Source organism: Peromyscus maniculatus, chromosome 20, assembly GCF_049852395.1.
Source record: "Peromyscus maniculatus bairdii isolate BWxNUB_F1_BW_parent chromosome 20, HU_Pman_BW_mat_3.1, whole genome shotgun sequence".
NCBI lineage: Eukaryota > Metazoa > Chordata > Mammalia > Rodentia > Cricetidae > Peromyscus > Peromyscus maniculatus.
The window spans coordinates 47,129,830-47,137,044 of NC_134871.1; the positions used below are offsets into that span (position 1 = coordinate 47,129,830).

General features: G+C 49.6%; 1 long non-coding RNA gene and 1 other non-coding gene across 2 annotated transcripts in view; one reads left to right on the forward strand and one right to left on the reverse strand.

The window, feature by feature from the left end:
* The window catches only part of LOC143269772 (uncharacterized), a 13,669-nt gene extending 11,187 nt beyond the window's left edge, over positions 1-2,482 (forward strand). The window contains exon 4 of the long non-coding RNA XR_013046473.1: positions 1,695-2,482. This is a non-coding gene — a long non-coding RNA (uncharacterized LOC143269772). The remainder of the gene's footprint in view (positions 1-1,694) is intronic.
* A 3,660-nt stretch (positions 2,483-6,142) lies between these two features.
* Positions 6,143-6,307, reverse strand: LOC121824539 (U1 spliceosomal RNA). The gene has a single exon (XR_006066479.1). It is a non-coding gene; the product is annotated as a U1 spliceosomal RNA (small nuclear RNA).
* Between the last annotated feature and the right edge of the window lie 908 nt (positions 6,308-7,215).

A 7,215-nucleotide genomic window follows, 5' to 3' on the forward strand; every position in this document is an offset into this window, starting at 1 on the left:
AGTTGTCTGAGAGAAGGAAACATCAGTTGAGAAAATGCCTCCACCCCATGGTCTGTGGGCAAGCTTGTGAAGCAATTTATTGATCAATGGTTGCTGCGAGAGAGCCTAGCTCACTGTGGGCCGTGCTGCCCCTGGGCTTGTGGTCCTGGGTACTTTAAGAAAGCAGGCTGGCTGGGCGGTGGTGGTGCTCGCCTTTAATCCCAGCAGAGGCAGGCGGATCTCTGTGAGTTCGAGGCCAGCCTGGTCTACAGAGTGAGTTCCAGGACAGGCTCCAAAGCTACACAGAGAAACCCTGCCTCGAAAAACCAAAAACAAAACAAAACAAATAAACAAAACAAAAAAGAAAAGAAAAAGAAAGCAGGATGAGCAAGCCATGAAGAGCAAACAGTAAGCAGCACCCCTCCATGGCTTCTGCTTCACTTCCTGCCTTGAGTTCCTACCTTGACTTCCCTCCGTGATGAAGTATAACCCGGGAATTGTAAGATGAATCTAACCCTTTCCTCCCCCGGTCACTTTTGGTCACAATGTTGTATCACAGCAACAGAAACCCTAACAAAGACACACATGCACACAGACACAGACACACACACACACACACACACACACACACACACACACACACACACGCACACGCACACGCACACGCACACGCGCACACTATCAATCTATTTGGAGCTCCCCCTGTGCTGGTTGCTCTGTCTCACTGTCACCCCACTATGAGTGGGGCTGCTTCACTTTGTCACTAACAGTGCTGCAGTGAGTGTCTCTGCCCAGGCTCCCCCAGGAATGGAACTTTAGGTCCTGAGACATGCTCACTCTTCAGCTCAAATACCACCCAGTTGCTTTCCAGAATATCTGCTAAGATTCCACAGTGTCCCGGCGGCTTCTCCTCTCCCTGCCCGGTCACCAACACTTGCAAGTATTATAACTTTTAGTTTGCAATGGGTCTGAAGTTGTGGCTCACTGTTTTGATCATTGCTAGCTTCCTGTCCATCTTCTCTGCTACAGTATAAGTCTGTAAATGAGTGGTCAATGGCCCCCAGAAGGCACAGCCATGTCCAAGCTACCTTCCCAATATCTCCCACATCCATCCTTTTGTTCACCCTTCATATGGAGAGTGAGTGGCTTACATGGGCAACCCATCCTCAGCACTAAGATCAAGACCCTGCTGTAAGGCCCATGGGAACCAGGGATGCTGGACAGAGAGGTCCATGGGGACCAGAGATGCTGGACAGAGAGGCCCAGGAGGACCAGAGATGCTGAACCGAGAGACCCATGGGGACCAGAGGTGCTGGACAGAGAAACAAGGGCTGTGCTCAGGAAAAAATCTGCCATTTGGGCACCAGAGCCTCGATCCCCTACATACTTCCCCCTACCCCTCATCTGCCAACTCTGCTTCAGGCTTGCCTTCCTGATTCAGAAAATGGGACTTACAAGATTATTTTCAGGTTGAGATGAGCAAATGGACTGGTGAGGAAAAACTTCCTCGACTGCCAAGTGCATCTGGGCAGACAGCCAGGACTGTGGAGAAGGATGGTGCTAATGGCCTGTTCTAGGGCAGTTTAAACCTATGGTTCTCAGCAGCTTTGGAGGAATGAAGCTCTTCACGGCGGATCTGCTGGGTGTGGAAAGGGATGAGGCCCTTTGGGAGGTGAAAATGGAGCCTAAGGGGGGCTGTTCATCTTGTTTTCCAGACTGTTGGGCCTGCCTGGGTGACAGGAGGGTCAGGAACAGAAGCTGATGGGGGAACAAGAGCCTGTGTTCAGTCTCCAGCATCCACCCCCAACAAGCCTCCAATAGACCCAGAGGCCAAGGAGCTGGGAGGGAAGGAGGGGACAGCCACTGTACCAGCAACGAGGACAGAAGAAGCCACTGCAACAAGAGTGGGAAGTGTCTTCACTTTGCTAGGACTGAGATGTCCGCCTTTCCAGTGGTACAGCCTGGGGTAGTACACCAGGCTAGCACTGAGGCACTGGGGCGCTGGGCTCCAGGCATCCTTATATCCTGTTGCTTGGTCACACACTCTCAAGACACAAAGGACAATCTGTTTGTCCTCCAGACAGAGAGAAGAATGTAGGTGACCTATTGCCTTTGTGTTGAAGGTGCAACATGGCCAGCCCCAGAGACTGTCCAAAGTGATGGTTGTGTGTTTTTGAGGGGGGCGTTGTTTTTTTGAGACAGGGTCTCTGTAGCTCTGGCTGTCCTGGAACTTGCTCTGTAGACCAGGCTGGCCTTGAACTCACAGAGATCCACCTGCCTCTGCCTCCCTAGTGCTGGAATTAAAGGCGTGTGCCACCATGGCCCAACCCAAAGTGATCTTCGATCCTTAATACTCATGCCCCAGTACAGTCCCCTCTTGTGTTGAAAAAGGATGATATAGGTAACTGTCTTAGCTTCTTTTCTATTGCCAATAAATCAGCCTGACAAGGCCACTTATGGCCAGGTGGTAGTGCCACACACCTTTGATCCCAGCACTAGGGAGGCAGAGGCAGGTGGATCTCTGAGTTCAAGGCCAGCCTGGTCTACAGATTGAGTTCCGGGACAGCCAGGGATACACAGAGAAACCATGCCTCAGAAAAACAAAAACCCAAAACAATAAGAAAAAACACTTTATGGGAAAAAGTGTTTTTATTTCAACTCATAGTTCAAAGTTCACATCATCATTTCTGGGCATCGTGGGGGTGGGGGGATGTGAGTGGCAGAGAGCACAGGAGTGAGGCAGCTGGTCACACACATGGGATAAAATGTACACAGCTATACACATGCACACACGGACAATGCATGCTTGACCGGCCAGATCCGAGTAAGGGCTGTGGCTTGCAGTGTGTCGGTTTTCTGGGTCTGACATCTTTCTGTGCTCAGCAGGCTGTCCCACTGGGGGAGGCTGAGTCGAGAGCACACTGTTCCTTGTCCCAACTGTGCCTTTTACGTTGCCATTTCCTGTGTCTATAATTAAATCAAAACAAAGAATTGTTTGCTTGGGTTTTTTTTTTAATTACATTTACTTATTGTGTGTGCACGTGCCACAGCCAACATGTAGAGGGAGGTCATTCACGTGCATATGCCTGTTTGAACATGTGTAGGTGTGCATGTGAGCATGTGCAGCTAGAGGCCCTGAGCACTGATGCTGGGTGTCCTCCATTATCAATTGAGGCAGGGTTTCTCACTGAACCAGGACTTCACTGATTCCGGCTGGTCTAGCTGGCCGACTTGCCCCCGGGATTCCCTAACTCTGATTCCCGAGTGCTGGGATTACAGTTAGCCTTGAGGCTTGAATAGCCCTAAGTGTGATCTGTGAGCATTTGAACTTGAATCCTTGTGCTTGCCGGGCAAGCGCTATATCCACGGAGCCGTCTCCATGGCCTGGTCACGAGTTTTCTGCTGCTTCTGTTTGATAGGGAACTCGGTGTTAACTTCACCCTGAAGCGGGTGGACTCTCCACCGCCAGTGCCCATGACCCTTTGTTTAGTTCCCCCCTGCTCAGAGAGGCAGTGCACGGTGACTATTGTCCTTCCGGAAGCAGCTCTTGACTCTGCTTGGCACTTCAGAGCTCAACCTTCAGGTCACCAGGACTGATAACCAGGAGCTGTGTGTCCTGTGTCCTCTGCTCCCGTGAGTGGAGCTGAGGGCACCTGCCTTGAAAATTGCTGGAGCGCTGCCACTTCCTTCCCTATGGTGCCCAGGCTGACAGCCCAATTCCACCCCACATATTCAAGTCCCCATCTCCAGGTCCACTTCCCTCTAAACCAAGTCAGAGCCCCAGGGTTTGAGAAACAAAAACCCGGCTGTGGCCCCAGGAACAGAGTGTTGGTGCCTATACTGTGGAGGGGAGTTTCCAGAGTCCTGCTCCTGCCTGTATGAAGCAACAAGAAACCACAACCAGAATAGAGTCTCTGACCCCAGACACAGGACCCAGAACCCTCAGGCGACAGTTCTCTGTCTCTGTCCTCCTGCAGTGACCAAGGCCATATCTTTACCTTTCGCCCCAGACTCTTCCTGCTTTGAGTAATAAAGTTACCCAATAAGGATTGTGGTCAGTTTCTTATCATGCTTGCGGAGGAGGCAGTGGACACTCATCAGGCCCTTCCAGCTCCCAGGGCCCCAAGTGACTTCCCTAAGGAGGACATCCCAGTTTCACTGGGGACCACTCCGGGTAGCTCCCAAACCTGAACCAGGGTGTCATGAAGGTGACGGGACTCAAACCGTGTCCTGAGACCATGTCATCATCGGCAGCAGAGCACAGGCTGGAAATACAGCCTGTTGCTGCTGCCTGCGATCTCTGCAGAGATCTCTGTTCAGTGAAGCTGGGATTCTTCTTCTTCTTCCTTTTTTTTTTAAATTTTGTTTTTTTGAGACAGGGTGCTGAGGGATGTCTTTCTGTACACTGTGAATATATGTTATTCCCATGGTTAATAAATAAGCTGCTTTGGCCTATGGCAAGGCAGCTTAGAGGCAGGTGGGAAATCCAAGGAGAGAGACAGGAAAGAGAAAGGTGGAGTCAGGGAAGCAAAACACCAACAGACCGATAAAGCCACAGAACATAGATTAATAGAAATGGGTCAATTTAAAATATAAGAGACAGCTAGCAAGAGGCCTGCCATAGGCCATACAGTTTGAAAATAATATTAAGCCTCTGAATGATTATTTTATAAGTGGCTGAGGGACCTTGGGGTGGGGCAGGACCAGAGGAATGCAGGACCGAGGGGTCGGGAGGGACCTGAGAAACTTCGGCTATAACAGAGTTTCTCTGTGTAGCCCTGGCTATCCTGGAACTCACTCTGTAGACCAGACTGGCCTCGAACTCACAGATCTGCCTGCCTCCTGAGTGTTGGGATTAAAATTTTCAGCCCCCACTGCCTGGCTGAAGCTAGGATTCTTGACTTTGCCGTGGAAAAAAATTTCAGGACATGTTGGTATAAGGATGGAACTTCAGTTTATTAGGAAGAGGTCTTTTTAAAAAGATTTCTTTGAGCCGGGCGGTGGTGGCGCACGCCTTTAATCCCAGCACTTGGGAGGCAGAGGCAGGAGGATCTCTGTGAGTTCGAGGCCAGCCTGGGCTACCAAGTGAGTTCCAGGAAAGGCGCAAAGCTACACAGAGAAACCCTGTCTCGAAAACCAAAAAAAAAAAAAAAAAAAAAAAAAGATTTCTTTGAGCCGGGCGTTGGTGGCTCACTCCTTTAATCCCAGCACTCGGGAGGCAGAGCCAGGAGGATCTCTGTGAGTTCCAGGCCAGCCTGGGCTACAGAGTGAGTTCCAGGAAAGGCACAAAGCTACACAGAGAAACCCTGTCTTAAAAAAAAAAAAAAAAAAAAAAGCCTTGTTTTTATTTGTTTGTCTACACATATGGTCAGAAGAGGATGTCAGACCCCCTGGAATTGGAGGCACTGATGGCTATGAGCCACTAGGTAGGTGCTGGGGACTGAACTCAGTTCCTCTGCTGGAGTCTGCTGAACCATCTCACCAGCACCTAACAGGAGATCTTGACACAGATTTGAGCACACGGGGTTAATGGAAAAGGAGATGGGGCATAAGTCACACCCAGGTTCTGCTGCGCTCTGAGTCCTGCTTAAGGGCCTTCCCGGTAGCCATGTGAAGGATTTCTGTGGCTTCTAAAGTCACATCTCAGAGCTTCCGAAAGGGCCTTTTTTCCACTTTCTCTTTTTAGAAAATGAAACAACAGGGTGGTTCCTCAGGTGCTTTGGACAGGATTGCAACTTGATAGGAGAAACCCTCAGTCACAAAGGTTATACCAGGGGTTAAGGCACGCCTTTTTACTGTAAATGGAGTTTACAGTTTGGCTTGTGAGATTCCTAGGAAATTACATATTTACAGGTGGGAAAAGAGAATGGCTATACTTGGTCATAAAACATTATTGGCCTTAGACCTGTAGACTCCTGGGCACAGCTCATTGACATTTCAACATTCTTTTTCCTTTTTCTTTCTTTTTTTTTTTTTTTTTGGGTTTTTAAGACGGGGGTTTCTCTGTGTAACTTTGGAGCCTGTCCTGGAACTTGCTCTGTAGCCCAGGCTGGCCTCGAACTCACAAAGATCTGCCTGGCTCTGCCTCCCGAGTGCTGGGATTAAAGGTGTGCACCACCAACACCCAGCCAACATTTCAACATTCTTTTTTTTTTTTTTTCTTCAGGGGAGATCGCTAACGCAGTCCCCCACTACCACAAATTATTCAGTCGAGTTTCCCCGCATTTGGGGAGATCACAGGGGTCAGCACATCTGGATTGCAATGGATAAGCCTTGCCCTGGGAAAACCACCTTTGTGATCATGGTATCTTCCCTGCTAAGTAAGTATTCAACATTCTTATTTGAAATATCTTTATATAAAAGGATCACCATCTCTCCATAGACAAACTTCATGTCAAGTTCTGTTAATTATGCTGGCATTCTTTTTATGTACTTATTTATTATTCATTCATTCATTTATTTAATGTGCATTGATGTTTTGCCTCCATGTATGTCTGTGCAAGGGTGCCAGATCCCCTGGAACTAGAGACAGACTAGTTACAGACAGGTATGAGCTGCCATGTGGGTGCCAGGGATTGAACCCTGGGTCCTCTGAAAGAGCAGCCAGTGCTCTTAACCGCTGAGCCATCTCTCCAGCCCCTGTGCTGGAACTGTTAACTCCCACTGGTGACAAACTTCAACCAGACCCTGGGATCAGGGACTCCCTTCCTTGCTATGTTATGCTGCCTCCACTAGGCCCTGAAGAGCACCAAGCAGCAGGTCCTGGAGAGCACTAGGGAGTAAGTCCAGCTGTGGACACATGATGGGCCCCACCCAGCATCACTGTCCTTGTGGATATCTTCTGCATCCCTCCAGAATGCCCTTCACCAGGGTCAGGGCACGGGGTATGCCAGGACTTCACAGACAGTAGACTATACTCAACGGTGCTGATTATGATTCTAAGGCTCTCGGGGCCAGAGCCCTGTCCTTACTCCAGTTGTGTCCCCGAGTCTGGCAAGGGCCTGATGCGTGGTAAGAGTTCAGTTCTTGCTTGTTGAATGAATGCATGAATGAATGGTGACCAGGTGAATGAGGGAACAAATGAGGGTTCGAATATGTCATCTATTCCAGCTGTTCAGGACAAGGACGCATCGCTGAGGGCATAATGTGCCAGCTGATTGGATTTGGGGAAGACAAGTGACAAGGTATAGCTTGTGCCCTGAAGAGCGGACAGGGAGAGAGACAGGCAACAGCAGT